This window comes from Rattus norvegicus, chromosome 14, assembly GCF_036323735.1.
Source record: "Rattus norvegicus strain BN/NHsdMcwi chromosome 14, GRCr8, whole genome shotgun sequence".
NCBI classification, from domain to species: Eukaryota; Metazoa; Chordata; class Mammalia; order Rodentia; family Muridae; genus Rattus; species Rattus norvegicus.
This window is the reverse complement of record NC_086032.1, coordinates 57,557,550-57,574,088: the sequence shown is the minus strand read 5'-3', so window position 1 is coordinate 57,574,088 and position 16,539 is coordinate 57,557,550. Positions and strand designations below refer to the sequence as shown.

The window sequence follows — 16,539 nt, the reverse complement described above, 5'->3', positions numbered from 1 at the left end:
AAATGACTCTACTCACTGTGGTCTTCTGTGATTACAGTTACCCTTTGTGATTCCCTCTCCCACCCACTGAGGTCACTTAGCCATCAAAATCAGCCTGGATCACCTGGACAGCTTGAGCAATGGCCATCCCATCACATTTTCAAAATTGCTTAAAACATAGCAATCATTTAAATGGACACTTTGCCCAAAGAATTATTTAATGCATTACGAAAACAGAATAGGCATTAAGAAGGAGTTTTGAGTGGTGGTAAGTGGAATGAACATTTTTCCTTCTTGCATTTATGTCCCAAACAAATGCACACTAAACTATCTGACATTTCAGCTTTCAAACTTCAAAAATGTATTTCTATTTTTTACTCAAATGTTATTTCAGTGCAAAACAGCAGTGAAGATTTCTAAGTTTTGAAGGTATTCTTTAATGTGGACATCTTGTGATTGATGTGTAGTTAATCATAGTACTTTTACACAGTACTATTTATCAGAAGTGCCTGGAGTGCTTTAAAGTCCTTTATTTTTAACGTTATGGGGCAACTGTTGCATTATAATTTTTTAACCTTTGGGGTAAAAAGGAAAGTAGAAAGTAATTTGATCTTTTTGACTTCACAGAATAAAAGGCAACATATAAACACAAATTATTAGGTACTGATTTGTTTATAATTCACAAACCGAGTTAGCTGGGAATGTCTGTCAATAGAAATGTAAGAATTGGCTCTCAAATATTTTACAAAATGAGTTGTTGAGCACTATTTCTTTGGTGACAGTGGGGTGTGACCCTTTCGGTTTTAAGAAGCATTCATAATCTAACATCTGACCTTTCCTTTCAGTTTGTCAAAATATTTCTTAAAGCTAAATAGAAAAGATTATAAAAATTTATATTAAGTGGAGTATTTGAAATACACATTCTTTATCTTATTGCTTTAAATTTTTGCATAATTTAACAAGCATATTGTCAAATTCTAAATTTAATTATTTTGTGCTCATAGAATGGATGGTTTTTCACTGCATATAGTATAATCCACTATACCTAAATTTTCTAGATATCATAAAGATTTACATTTTTATTGGACTTTTAGAGTTGTGTTCTTGTAGGTTTTCTTTTACAATTATAGCAAAAATTAATTTAAGGAATAAAATTAAGTCTATAGCAAACTCACAAGTTAGGTAAATTTTTGTCACTACAGCAGAGGAAAACCAATTAAAGCCAAGGAGTTCGAAGGAAGGAAATACCTGGAACAAATTTATCTTTAATATTTGCAGTCAGTACTTGTACCAAAGAGAACGATATGAGGGCATCAAATTGGAATGTGTGTGCATAATGAATGCCTATAATCTCAGCACCTGGGAAGCTCAGACAGCTGCATCTCTGACATTTGGAGGATATTTGGGGATAGGTAAGAAAATTGCCTCACAAACACCAAATGTGTGAAGAAATATATAAAATATATTATTAAACATTTATTTAAAATCTGACATGAAATAAATAGTAGTTAAATAAAGAAAGTCATACATATAATGTGATTTTGGGAAAGTATCAGTATGCCTCTCTGTAAGTTTATTAACAATTAATACATGGGCAATAGAGAGATGAGTTGGCAGTTAAGAATACTAGCTATTCTCCCTGAGGTCCAGGGTTCAATTTCCAGCTCTCAGAGGATGGTTCACCACCATTTGAAGTTGCAGTTTCATACTTTGTTCTAAAACATGCTGCAGACTCCATAGGGACTAGGCCCTCCTGTGATACAAAAGCATACCACAAAACATGTAAACACATTCTCATAAAACATTTAAACAAGTATAGAAGAAGAGTATATGCATACAAACTGAAGCCACTGTGTAAATTCTTGGAGATTTCATCTTCTTGTTAACCTACTTATGTTTCTAAGGATTTTAGGTATAGAATTAAGTATTTATAAAATTGAAAATATCAGAGATGCTGCTGTCTGAGCTTCCCAGGTGCTGAGATTATAGGCATACAGTTATGTACATCCATTCCAATCTGGTGGATCTACAGTGTGTGTTTATTTAGAAAGCTTCATTATCAGTTCTTAATTTTACTTTGGATAATAAAGGTTTAAAATTTGTAATCATAATTTGATTTGTAATAGATTAATTTCATTTAATGATTGAGAATAAATGCAGAATGCAATGAATTTACTATCTCCAGAAAGTGTTACATTTACCACAGCTATTCTCTATAGACTACCTCAAAGAAGTCAAAATAATTGAGGATATTAATATTGCTTCATAACAGGGTTGGGGATTTAGCTCAGTGGTAGAGCACTTGCCTAGCAAGCGCAAGGCCCTGAGTTCGGTCCCCAGCTCCAAAAAAAAATATTGCTTCATAGTAGAAAATTTAAGGGGACTTCAATAAGAGGTATGGTATATTCATTAATTAGTTCCTGCTTATTGTGAATAATTAAATTATCTATTGGATACATGGATCAAATCTAGGTATAAGAATTATACCACTAAATAGGAATGTAGGAATAGATTTTTGTCATTGTATCTGGTGAAATAAGAATGTTTTACTACTTAGTGTAGATAGGAATATTGAATCGACAATAATATTCTGCTTTATTCTTTTCTTACTTAAGTACTAACCAAATGCTTTATGATTGATAGTCCTTGCAATGGCAGCCTGCTTTTTCACTTAATAAATGAAGAAAATGAATCTCGAGGAATTTATTTATTCCCAATCTCGAAGAGTTATTTGGAATATATTTTACACTCTGTAGTGGGTTTTAAAACTATCCAGTTTGGAATCCTATAAAAATGCCTGTTTTCAAAAGTTTCTTGAATCCCTTCCTTCCCATTCAATTTGCTACTTTGAATCAGCTATGAAATTGGGGAGACGGAGAAACTAATTTCCTTAAAGTTGGGTATGAAATAGAGCAGTAATGCGGACATGGAGGTCGATGTAAGAATGAGGTTTGTGACATCAGTGAATGAACATTTACATTCATATTCATGGCAGAAGAATTATGCCTGTGGTGATAGCTGTGGCATGGTCATTAATGCACTTCTGCTGTCACAGACATGTTCTCTCAACGAGCGAGAGTGTTGTCCAACTCATTAGAAGGTGCACATGAATACAATCTGTACATTCCAGTAGTTGGGTGCTCTTTATAAGCTATTGTTAAAACATTTTAGAAGTAATGTGATTATGTGTATGGGTGGGGTGAGAAGGATATAAGAATTTCTTACCATTCCAAATTCAGGTTGTTGTCAGTGCTGTGATTCCTCAGAAAATTCTTAGAATTAATATATTTTTGTCTCTTCATGTATCTGCTGCTCCAGAATTTCCTTGTGTGGAATACTATTAAGTTGATTAGGCATCAAATACACCAATTTTACAATAATGGGGCAAAACATAAGAGGCTTCTTCTTGAACCAGTTTAATAAAGATCCACCTCGAGTGTGAATTCTCTGCTTTGTGCCTGTGGTTTGCATCTGTCTGTAATCTGCGGTCTAAGGCCTGTTTATGGAGCCTGTTGGTTAATATGAGTGAATGTTCCTATTGCCTGTCTCTTCCATGAGTTTCTAACAAAGGGCTTTTCTCTGTTTTTTTGTTCATATTTTTTTTGTTAACTTGAGTATTTCTTATATACATTTCGAGTGTTATTCCCTTTCCCCGTATCCGGGCAAACACCCCCTCCCCCCTCCCTTTCCTTATGGGTGTTCCCCTCCCAACCCTCCCCCCATTGCCGCCCTCCCCCCACCAGTCTAGTTCACTGGGGGTTCAGTCTTAGCAGGACCCAGGGCTTCCCCTTCCACTGGTGCTCTTACTAGGATATGCATTGCTACCTATGAGGTCAGAGTCCAGAGTCAGTCCATGTATAGTCTTTGGGTAGTGGCTTAGTCCCTGGAAGCTCTGGTTGCTTGGCATTGTTGTACATATGGGGTCTCGAGCCCCTTCAAGCTCTTCCAGTTCTTTCTCTGATTCCTTCAACGGGGGTCCTATTCTCAGTTCAGTGGTTTGCTGCTGGCATTCGCCTCTGTATTTGCTGTATTCTGGCTGTGTCTCTCAGGAGCGATCTACATCCGGCTCCTGTCAGTCTGCACTTCTTTGCTTCATCCATCTTGTCTAATTGGGTGGCTATATATGTATGGGCCACATGTGGGGCAGACTCTGAATGGGTGTTCCTTCAGTCTCTGTTTTAATCTTTGCCTCTCTCTTCCCTGCCAAGGGTATTCTTGTTCCCCTTTTAAAGAAGGAGTGAAGCATTCACATTTTGATAATCCGTCTTGAGTTTCATTTGTTCTAGGCATCTAGGGTAATTCAAGCATTTGGGCTAATAGCCACTTATCAATGAGTGCATACCATGTATGTCTTTCTGTGATTGGGTTAGCTCACTCAGGATGATGTTTTCCAGTTCCAACCATTTGCCTACGAATTTCATAAAGTCGTTGTTTTTGATAGCTGAGTAATATTCCATTGTGTAGATGTACCACATTTTCTGTATCCATTCCTCTGTTGAAGGGCATCTGGGTTCTTTCCAGCTTCTAGTTATTATAAATAAGGCTGCAATGAACATAGTGGAGCACGTGTCTTTTTTATATGTTGGGGCATCTTTTGGGTATATGCCCAAGAGAGGTATAGCTGGATCCTCAGGCAGTTCAATGTACAATTTTCTGAGGATTCTCCAGACTGATTTCCAGAATGGTTGTACCAGTTTGCAAGCCCACCAACAATGGAGGAGTGTTCCTCTTCCTCCACATCCTCGCCAGCATCTGTTGTCCCCTGACTTTTTGATCTTAGCCATTCTCACTGGTGTGAGGTGAAATCTCAGGGTTGTTTTGATTTGCATTTCCCTTATGACTAAAGATGTTGAACATTTCTTTAGGTGTTTCTCAGCCATTCGGCATTCCTCAGCTGTGAATTCTTTGTTTAGCTCTGAACCCCATTTTTTAATAGGGTTATTTGTTTCCCTGCGGTCTAACTTCTTGAGTTCTTTGTATATTTTGGATATAAGGCCTCTATCTGTTGTAGGATTGGTAAAGATCTTTTCCCAATCTGTTGGTTGCCGTTTTGTCCTAACCACAGTGTCCTTTGCCTTACAGAAGCTTTGCAGTTTTATGAGATCCCATTTGTCGATTCTTGATCTTAGAGCATAAGCCATTGGTGTTTTGTTTAGGAAATTTTTTCCAGTGCCCATGTGTTCCAGATGCTTCCCTAGTTTTTCTTCTATTAGTTTGAGTGTGTCTGGTTTGATGTGGAGGTCCTTGATCCACTTGGACTTAAGCTTTGTACAGGGTGATAAGCATGGATCGATCTGCATTCTTCTACATGTTGACCTCCAGTTGAACCAGCACCATTTGCTGAAAATGCTATCTTTTTTCCATTGGATGGTTTTGGCTCCTTTGTCAAAAATCAATTGACCATAGGTGTGTGGGTTCATTTCTGGGTCTTCAATTCTATTCCATTGGTCTATCTGTCTGTCTCTGTACCAATACCATGCAGTTTTTATCACTATTGCTCTGTAATACTGCTTGAGTTCAGGGATAGTGATTCCCCCTGAAGTCCTTTTATTGTTGAGGATAGCTTTAGCTATCCTGGGTTTTTTGTTATTCTAGATGAATTTGCAAATTGTTCTGTCTAACTCTTTGAAGAATTGGATTGGTATTTTGATGGGGATTGCATTGAATCTATAGATTGCTTTTGGTAAAATGGCCATTTTTACTATATTAATCCTGCCAATCCATGAGCATGGGAGATCTTTCCATCTTCTGAGGTCTTCTTCAATTTCCTTCTTCAGTGTCTTGAAGTTCTTATTGTACAGATCTTTTACTTGCTTGGTTAAAGTCACACCGAGGTACTTTATATTATTTGGGTCTATTATGAAGGGTGTCGTTTCCCTAATTTCTTTCTCGGCTTGTTTCTCTTTTGTGTAGTGGAAGGCTACTGATTTATTTGAGTTAATTTTATACGAAGCCACTTTGCTGAAGTTGTTTATCAGCTTTAGTAGTTCTCTGGTGGAACTTTTGGGATCACTTAAATATACTATCATATCATCTGCAAACAGTGATATTTTGACTTCTTCTTTTCCGATCTGTATTCCCTTGACCTCCTTTTGTTGTCTGATTGCTCTGGCTAGAACTTCAAGAACTATATTGAATAAGTAGGGAGAGAGTGGGCAGCCTTGTCTAGTCCCTGATTTTAGTGGGATTGCTTCAAGTTTCTCTCCATTCAGTTTAATGTTAGCAACTGGTTTGCTGTATATGGCTTTTACTATGTTCAGGTATGGGCCTTGAATTCCTATTCTTTCAAGGACTTTTATCATGAAGGGGTGTTGAATTTTGTCAAATGCTTTCTCAGCATCTAATGAAATGATCATGTGGTTTTGTTCTTTCAGTTTGTTTATATAATGGATCACGTTGATGGTTTTCCGTATATTAAACCATCCCTGCATGCCTGGGATGAAGCCTACTTGGTCATGGTGGATGATTGTTTTGATGTGCTCTTGGATTCGGTTTGCCAGAATTTTTTTTTCTTTTATTCTCTTTTCCCGCTGTTATTTCCTTTGCAGGCATTAGCATAGTGTGACATATGTATTTATCACCTCCCTCCAGCCTTTGCATTATAAGCCTCCTGAATCAGAGATTACTTTTTAAATTTGAAATTATAAACATTTAAAGCCTCTACACTTAGACGAGCACACCAAACTATGGCAGGCAAGAGGAATATGATGAATGAGTAAATAAAACTATCAAGAAAGGGATTCCTCTCTGCAATAGCCTGCACTTGCAGAGAGTTCTTTAAAAATATATATGATAGCTGCAACAATCTCTAAATATCCTACTAGCTACTGTTACTGCCTTTTGGAAAGAGCTCATGTCACTGGACCAAAGAATGATGGAGTCTCATATTTAAAACCAATCTGGGAGAACATTTAATACATACCTTTTTTTTAATTATTATTAACTTGAGTATTTCTTATATACATTTCGAGTGTTATTCCCTTTCCCACTTTCCGGGCAAACATCCCCCTCCCCCCTCCCCTTTCTTATGGGTGTTCCCCTCCCCACCCTCCCTCCATTGTCCCCCTCCCCCAAACAGTCTAGTTCACTGGGGGTTCAGTCTTAGCAGGACCCAGGGCTTCCCCTTCCACTGGTGCTCTTACTTGGATATTCATTGCTACCTATGATGTCAGAGTCCAGGGTCAGTCCATGTATAGTCTTTAGGTAGTGGCTTAGTCCCTGGAAGCTCTGGTTGCTTGGCATTGTTGTACATATGGGGTCTCGAGCCCCTTCAAGCTCTTCCAGTTTTTTCTCTGATTCCTTCAACGGGGGTCCTATACTCAGTTCAGTGGTTTGCTGCTGGTATTCGCCTCTGTATTTGCTGTATTCTGGCTGTGTCTCTCAGGAGCGATCTACATCCGGCTCCTGTCGGTCTGCACTTCTTTGCTTCATCCATCTTGTCTAATTGGATGGCTGTATATGCATGGGCCACAAGTGGGGCAGACTCTGAATGGGTGTTCCTTCAGTCTCTGTTTTAATTTTTGCCTCTCTCTTCCCTGCCAAGGGTATTCTTGTTCCCCTTTTAAAAAAGGAGTGAACCATTCACATTTTGATCATCTGTCTTGAGTTTCATTTGTTCTAGGCATTTAGGGTAATTCAAGCATTTGGGCTAATAGCCACTTATCAGTGAGTGCATACCATGTATGTCTTTCTGTGATTGGGTTAGCTCACTCAGGATGATATTTTCCAGTTCCAGCCATTTGCCTACGAATTTCATAAAGTCGTTGTTTTTGATAGCTGAGTAATATTCCATTGTGTAGATGTACCACATTTTCTGTTTCCATTCCTCTGTTGAAGGGCATCTGGGTTCTTTCCAGCTTCTGGCTATTATAAATAAGGCTGCAATGAACATAGTGGAGCACGTGTCTTTTTTATATGTTGGGGCATCTTTTGGGTATATGCCCAAGAGAGGTATAGCTGGATCCTCAGGCAGTTCAATGTCCAATTTTCTGAGGATCCTCCAGACTGATTTCCAGAATGGTTGTACCAGTTTGCAATCCCACCAACAATGGAGGAGTGTTCCTCTTTCTCCACATCCTCGCCAGCATCTGTTGTCCCCTGACTTTTTGATCTTAGCCATTCTCACTGGTGTGAGGATTAAATCTCAGGGTTGTTTTGATTTGCATTTCCCTTATGACTAAAGATGTTGAACATTTCTTTAGGTGTTTCTCAGCCATTCGGCATTCCTCAGCTGTGAATTCTTTGTTTAGTTCTGAGCCCCATTTTTTAATAGGGTTATTTGTTACCCTGTGGTCTAACTTCTTGAGTTCTTTGTATATTTTGGATATAAGGCCTCTATCTGTTGAAGGCTTGGTAAAGATCTTTTCCCAATCTGTTGGTTGCCGTTTTGTCCTAACCACAGTGTCCTTTGCCTTACAGAAGCTTTGCAGTTTTATGAGATCCCATTTGTCAATTCTTGATCTTAGAACGTAATCCATTGGTGTTTTGTTCAGGAAATTTTTTCCAGTGCCCATGTGTTCCAGATGCTTCCCTAGTTTTTCTTCTATTAGTTTGAGTGTGTCTGCTTTGATGTGGAGGTCCTTGATCCACTTGGACTTAAGCTTTGTACAGGGTGATAAGCATGGATCGATCTACATTCTTCTACATGTTGACCTCCAGTTGAACCAGCACCATTTGCTGAAAATGCTATCTTTTTTCCATTGGATGGTTTTGGCTCCTTTGTCAAAAATCAAGTGACCATAGGTGTGTGGGTTCATTTCTGGGTCTTCAATTCTATTCCATTGGTCTATCTGTCTGTCTCTGTACCAATACCATGCAGTTTTTATCACTATTGCTCTGTAATACTGCTTGAGTTCAGGGATAGTGATTCCCCCTGAAGTCCTTTTATTGTTGAGGATAGCTTTAGCTATCCTGGGTTTTTTGTTATTCCAGATGAATTTGCAAATTATTCTGTCTAACTCTTTGAAGAATTGGATTGGTATTTTGATGGGGATTGCATTGAATCTGTAGATTGCTTTTGGTAAAATGGACATTTTTACTATTTTAATCCTGCCAATCCATGAGCATGGGAGATCTTTCCATCTTCTGAGGTCTTCTTCAATTTCCTTCTTCAGTGTCTTGAAGTTCTTATTGTACAGATCTTTTACTTGCTTTGTTAAAGTCACTCCGAGGTACTTTATATTATTTGGGTCTATTATGAAGGGTGTCGTTTCCCTAATTTCTTTCTCGGCTTGTTTCTCTTTTGTATAGAGGAAGGCAACAGATTTATTTGAGTTAATTTTATACGAAGCCACTTTGCTGAAGTTGTTTATCAGCTTTAGTAGTTCTCTGGTGGAACTTTTGGGATCACTTAAATATACTATCATATCATCAGCAAATAGTGACATTTTGACTTCTTCTTTTCCGATATGTATCCCCTTGACATCCTTTTGTTGTCTGATTACTCTGGCTAGAACTTCAAGAACTATATTGAATAAGTAGGGAGAGAGTGGGCAGCCTTGTCTAGTCCCTGATTTTAGTGGGATTGCTTCAAGTTTCTCTCCATTTAGTTTAATGTTAGCAACTGGTTTGCTGTATATGGCTTTTACCATGTTCAGATATGGTCCTTGAATTCCTATTCTTTCCAGGACTTTTATCATGAAGGGGTGTTGAATTTTGTCAAATGCTTTCTCAGCATCTAATGAAATGATCATGTGGTTTTGTTCTTTCAGTTTGTTTATATAATGGATCACGTTGATGGTTTTCCGTATATTAAACCATCCCTGCATGCCTGGGATGAAGCCTACTTGATCATGGTGGATGATTGTTTTGATGTGCTCTTGGATTCGGTTTGCCAGAATTTTGTTGAGTATTTTTGCGTCGATATTCATAAGGGAAATTGGTCTGAAGTTCTCTTTCTTTTTTTTTTTTTTATTAACTTGAGTATTTCTTATATACATTTCGAGTGTTATTCCCTTTCCCGGTTCCCGGGCAAACATCCCCCTCCCCCATCATCTTCCTTATGGGTGTTCCCCTCCCAACCCTCCCCCCATTGCCACCCTCCCCCCATAGACTATTTCACTGGGGGTTCAGTCTTATCAGGACCCAGTGCTTCCCCTTCCACTGGTGCTCTTACTAGGATATCATTGCTACCTATGGGGTCAGAGTCCAGGGTCAGTCCATGTATAGTCTTTAGGTCGTGGCTTAGTCCCTGGAAGATCTGGTTTCTTGGCATTGTTGTACTTTTGGGGTCTCGAGCCCCTTCAAGCTCTTCCAGTTCTTTCTCTGATTCCTTCAACGGGGGTCCTATTCTCAGTTCAGTGGTTTGCTGCTGGCATTCGCCTCTGTATTTGCTGTATTCTGGCTGTGTCTCTCAGGAGAGATCTACATCCGGCTCCTGTCTGTCTGCACTTCTTTGCTTCATCCATCTTGTCTAATTGGGTGGCTGTATATGTATGGGCCACATGTGGGGCAGGCTCTGAATGGGTGTTCCTTCAGTCTCTGTTTTAATCTTTGCCTCTCCCTTCCCTGCCAAGGGTATTCTTTTTCCTCATTTAAAGAAGGAGTGAAGCATTCACATTTTGATCATCCATCTTGAGTTTCGTTTGTTCTAGGGATCTAGGGTAATTCAAGCATTTGGGCTAATAGCCACTTATCAATGAGTGCATACCATGTATGTCTTTCTGTGATTGGGTTAGCTCACTCAGGATGATATTTTCCAGTTCCAACCATTTGCCTACGAATTTCATAAAGTCTTTGTTTTTGATAGCTGAGTAATATTCCATTGTGTAGATGTACCACATTTTCTGTATCCTTTCCTCTGTTGAAGGCATCTGGGTTCTTCCCATTTTCTGGCTATTATAAATAAGGCTGCGATGAACATAGTGGAGCACGTGTCTCTTTTATATGTTGAGGCATCTTTTGGGTATATGCCCAAGAGAGGTATAGCTGGATCCTCAGGCAGTTCAATGTCCAATTTACTGAGGAACCTCCAGACTGATTTCCAGAATGGTTTTACCAGTCTGCAATCCCACCAACAATGGAGGAGTGTTCCTCTTTCTCCACATCCTCGCCAACATCTGCTGTCACCTGAGTTTTTGATCTTAGCCATTCTCACTGGTGTGAGGGGAAATCTCAGGGTTGTTTTGATTTGCATTTCCCTTATGACTAAAGATGTTGAACATTTCTTTAGGTGTTTCTCAGCCATTCGGCATTCCTCAGCTGTGAATTCTTTGTTTAGCTCTGAACCCCATTTTTTAATAGGGTTATTTGTTTCCCTGCGGTCTAACTTCTTGAGTTCTTTGTATATTTTGGATATAAGGCCTCTATCTGTTGTAGGATTGGTAAAGATCTTTTCCCAATCTGTTGGTTGCCGTTTTGTCCTAACCACAGTGTCCTTTGCCTTACAGAAGCTTTGCAGTTTTATGAGATCCCATTTGTCGATTCTTGATCTTAGAGCATAAGCCATTGGTGTTTTGTTCAGGAAATTTTTTCCAGTGCCCATGTGTTCCAGATGCTTCCCTAGTTTTTCTTCTATTAGTTTGAGTGTGTCTGGTTTGATGTGGAGGTCCTTGATCCACTTGGACTTAAGCTTTGTACAGGGTGATAAGCATGGATCGATCTGCATTCTTCCACATGTTGCCCTCCAGTTGAACCAGCACCATTTGCTGAAAATGCTATCTTTTTTCCATTGGATGGTTTTGGCTCCTTTGTCAAAAATCAAGTGACCATAGGTGTGTGGGTTCATTTCTGGGTCTTCAATTCTATTCCATTGGTCTATCTGTCTGTCTCTGTACCAATACCATGCAGTTTTTATCACTATTGCTCTGTAATATTGCTTGAGTTCAGGGATAGTGATTCCCCCTGAAGTCCTTTTATTGTTGAGGATAGCTTTAGCTATCCTGGGTTTTTTGTTATTCCAGATGAATTTGCAAATTGTTCTGTCTAACTCTTTGAAAAATTGGATTGGTATTTTGATGGGGATTGCATTGAATCTGTAGATTGCTTTTGGTAAAATGGCCATTTTTACTATATTAATCCTGCCAATCCATGAGCATGGGAGATCTTTCCATCTTCTGAGGTCTTCTTCAGTTTCTTTCCTCAGTGTCTTGAAGTTCTTATTGTACAGATCTTTTACTTGCTTGGTTAAAGTCACACCGAGGTACTTTATATTATTTGGGTCTATTATGAAGGGTGTCGTTTCCCTAATTTCTTTCTCGGCTTGTTTCTCTTTTGTATAGAGGAAGGCAACTGATTTATTTGAGTTAATTTTATACCCAGCCACTTTGCTGAAGTTGTTTATCAGCTTTAGTAGTTCTCTGGTGGAACTTTTGGGATCACTTAAATATACTATCATGTCATCTGCAAATAGTGATATTTTGACCTCTTCTTTTCCGATCTGTATCCCCTTGATCTCCTTTTGTTGTCTGATTGCTCTGGCTAGAACTTCAAGAACTATATTGAATAAGTAGGGAGAGAGTGGGCAGCCTTGTCTAGTCCCTGATTTTAGTGGGATTGCTTCAAGTTTCTCTCCATTTAGTTTAATGTTAGCAACTGGTTTGCTGTATATGGCTTTTACTATGTTTAGGTATGGGCCTTGAATTCCTATTCTTTCCAGGACTTTTATCATGAAGGGGTGTTGAATTTTGTCAAATGCTTTCTCAGCATCTAATGAAATGATCATGTGGTTCTGTTCTTTCAGTTTGTTTATATAATGGATCACGTTGATGGTTTTCCGTATATTAAACCATCCCCGCATGCCTGGGATGAAGCCTACTTGATCATGGTGGATGATTGTTTTGATGTGCTCTTGAATTCGGTTTGCCAGAATTTTATTGAGTATTTTTGCGTCGATATTCATAAGGGAAATTGGTCTGAAGTTCTCTTTCTTTGTTGTGTCTTTGTGTGGTTTATGTATAAGAGTAATTGTGGCTTCGTAGAAGGAATTCGGTACGGCTCCATCTGTTTCAAATTTGTGGAATAGTTTGGATAATATTGGTATGAGGTGTTCTATGAAGGTTTGATAGAATTCTGCACTAAACCCGTCTGGACCTGGGCTCTTTTTGGTTGGGAGACCTTTAATGACTGCTTCTATTTCCTTAGGAGTTATGGGGTTGTTTAACTGGTTTATCTGTTCCTGATTTAACTTCGATACCTGGTATCTGTCTAGGAAATTGTCCATTTCCTGAAGATTTTCAAATTTTGTTGAATATAGGTTTTTATAGTAAGATCTGATGATATTTTGAATTTCCTCTGAATCTGTAGTTATGTCTCCCTTTTCATTTCTGATTTTGTTAATTTGGACGCACTCTCTGTGTCCTCTCGTTAGTCTGGCTTAGGGTTTATCTATCTTGTTGATTTTCTCAAAGAACCAACTTTTGGTTCTGTTGATTCTTTCTATGATCCTTTTTGTTTCTACTTGGTTGATTTCTGCTCTGAGTTTGATTATTTCCTGTCTTCTACTCCTCCTGGGTGTATTTGCTTCTTTTTGTTCTAGAGCTTTTAGGTGTGCTGTCAAGCTGCTGACATATGCTCTTTCCTGTTTCTTTCTGCAGGCACTCAGCGCTATGAGTTTTCCTCTTAGCACAGCTTTCATTGTGTCCCATAAGTTTGAGTATGTTGTATCTTCATTTTCATTAAATTCTAAAAAGTTTTTAATTTCTTTCTTTATTTCTTCCTTGACCAGGTTATCATTGAGTAGAGCATTGTTCAATTTCCACGTATATGTGGGCATTCTTCCCTTATTGTTATTGAAGACCAGTTTTAGGCAGTGGTGGTCCGATAGCACGCATGGGATTATTTCTATCTTTCTGTATCTGTTGAGGCCCGTTTTTTGAGCAATTATATGGTCAATTTTGTAGAAAGTACCATGAGGAGCTGAGAAGAAGGTATATCCTTTTGCTTTAGGATAGAATGTTCTATAAATATCCGTTAAGTCCATTTGGCTCATGACTTCTCTTAGTCTTTTGACATCACTGTTTAATTTCTGTTTCCATGATCTGTCCATTGATGAGAGTGGGGTGTTGAAATCTCCCACTATTATTGTGTGAGGTGTAATGTGTGTTTTGAGCTTTAGTAAGGTTTCTTTTACATATGTAGGTGCCCTTGTATTTGGGACATAGATATTTAGGATTGAGAGTTCATCTTGGTGAATTTTTCCTTTGATGAATATGAAGTGTCCTTCCTTACCTTTTTTGATGACTTTTTGTTGGAAATTGATTTTATTTGATATTAGAATAGCTACTCCAGCTTGCTTCTTCTGACCATTTGCTTGGAAAGTTGTTTTCCAGCCTTTCACTCTGAGGTAGTGTCTGTATTTGTCTCTGAGGTGTGTTTCCTGTAGGAAGCAGAATGCAGGGCCCTTGTTGCGTATCCAGTTTGTTAATCTATGTCTTTTTATTGGGGAGTTGAGGCCATTGATATTGAGAGATATTAAGGAATAGTGATTATTGTTTCCCTTTATATTCATATTTGGATGTGAGGTTATGTTTGTGTGCTTTCATTCTCTTTGTTTTGTTGCCAAGACGATTAGTTTCTTGCTTCTTCTAGGGTATAGCTTGCCTCCTTATGTTGGGCTTTACCATTTATTATCCTTTGTAGTGCTGGATTTGTAGAAAGATATTGTGTAAATTTGGTTTTGTCATGGAATATCTTGGTTTCTCCATCAATGTTAATTGAGAGTTTTGCTGGATACAGTAACCTGGGCTGGCATTTGTGTTCTCTTAGGGTCTGTATGACATCAGTCCAGGATCTTCTGGCCTTAGTATTTTCTGGCGAGAAGTCTGGTGTGATTCTGATAGGTCTCCCTTTATATGTTACTTGACCTTTTTCCCTTACTGCTTTTAATATTCTTTCTTTATTTTGTGCGTTTGGTGTTTTGACAATTATGTGACGGGAGGTGTTTCTTTTCTGGTCCAATCTATTTGGAGTTCTGTAGGCTTCTTGTATGTCTATGGGTATCTCTTTTTTTAGGTTAGGGAAGTTTTCTTCTATGATTTTGTTGAAGATATTTACTGGTCCTTTGAGCTGGGAGTCTTCACTCTCTTCTATACCTATTATCCTTAGGTTTGATCTTCTCATTGAGTCCTGGATTTCCTGTATGTTTTGGACCAGTAGCTTTTTCCGCTTTACATTATCTTTGACAGTTGAGTCAATGATTTCTATGGAATCTTCTGCTCCTGAGATTCTCTCTTCCATCTCTTGTATTCTGTTGGTGAAGCTTGTATCTACAGCTCCTTGTCTCTTCTTTTGGTTTTCTATATCCAGGGTTGTTTCCATGTGTTCTTTCTTGATTGCTCCTATTTCCATTTTTAATTCCTTCAACTGTTTGATTGTGTTTTCCTGGAATTCTTTCAGGGATTTTTGTGTCTCCTCTCTATGGGCTTCTACTTGTTTATGTTTTCCTGGAAACTTTCAGGGATTTTTGCGATTCTTTCAGGCATTTTTGCTATTCCTCTCTGTAGGCTTCTACTTGTTCTCTAAGGGAGTTCTTCATGTCTTTCTTGAAGTCCTCCAGCATCATTATCAAATATGATTTTGAAACTAGATCTTGCTTTTCTGGTGTGTTTGGATATTCCGTGTTTGCTTTGGTGGGAGAATTGGGCTCCGATGATGCCATGTAGTCTTGGTTTCTGTTGCTTGTGTTCCTGTGCTTGCCTCTCGCCATCAGATTATCTCTAGTGTTACTTTGTTCTGCTATTTCTGACAGTGGCTAGACTGTCCTATAAGCCTGTGTGTCAGGAGTGCTGTAGACCTGTTTTCCTCTCTTTCAGTCAGTTATGGGGACAGAGTGTTCTGCTTTCGGGCGTGTAGTTTTTCCTCTCTACAGGTCTTCAGCTGTTCCTGTGGGCCTGTGTCTTGAGTTTACCAGGCAGCTTTCTTGCAGCAGAAAATTTGGTCTTACCTGTGGTCCTGAGGCTCAAGTTCGCTCGTGGGGTGCTGCCCAGGGGCTCTCTGCAGCGGCAGCAACCAGGAAGACCTGTGCCGCTTCTTCCGGGAGCTTCAGTGCACCAGGGTTCCAGATGGTCTTTGGCTTTTTCCTCTGGCGTCCGAGATGTGTGTGCAGGGAGCAGTCTCTTCTGGTTTCCCAGGCTTGTCTGCCTCTCTGAAGGTTTAGCTCTCCCTCCCACAGGATTTGGGTGCAGAGAACTGTTTATCTGGTCTGTTTCTTTCAGGTTCTGGTGGTGTCTCAGGCAGGGGTCCTGCCGCTCCTGGGCCCTCCCCCACGGGAGCCCAGAGGCCTTATACAGTTTCCTCTTGGGCCAGGGATGTGGGTAGGGGTGAGCAGTGTTGGTGGTCTCTTCCGCTCTGCAGCCTCAGGAGTGCCCACCTGACCAGGCGGTTGGGTCTCTCTCTCACCGGATCTCTGAAGTTCTCTTTCTTTGTTGTGTCTTTGTGTGGTTTAGGTATAAGAGTAATTGTGGCTTCGTAGAAGGTATTCGGTAGTGATCCATCTGTTTCAATTTTGTGGAATAGTTTGGATAATATTGGTATGAGGTCTTCTATGAAGGTTTGGTTGAATTCTGCACTAAACCAGTCTGGACCTGGGCTCTTTTTGGTTGGGAGACCTTTAATGACTGCTTC

At 39.3% G+C, this 16,539-nt stretch overlaps 1 pseudogene; it reads left to right on the top strand.

The window, feature by feature from the left end:
- The first annotated feature begins 2,905 nt into the window (after nt 1-2,905).
- Nucleotides 2,906-16,539, top strand: part of Dnaja3-ps1 (DnaJ heat shock protein family (Hsp40) member A3, pseudogene 1) — a 108,155-nt pseudogene continuing 94,521 nt past the window's right edge.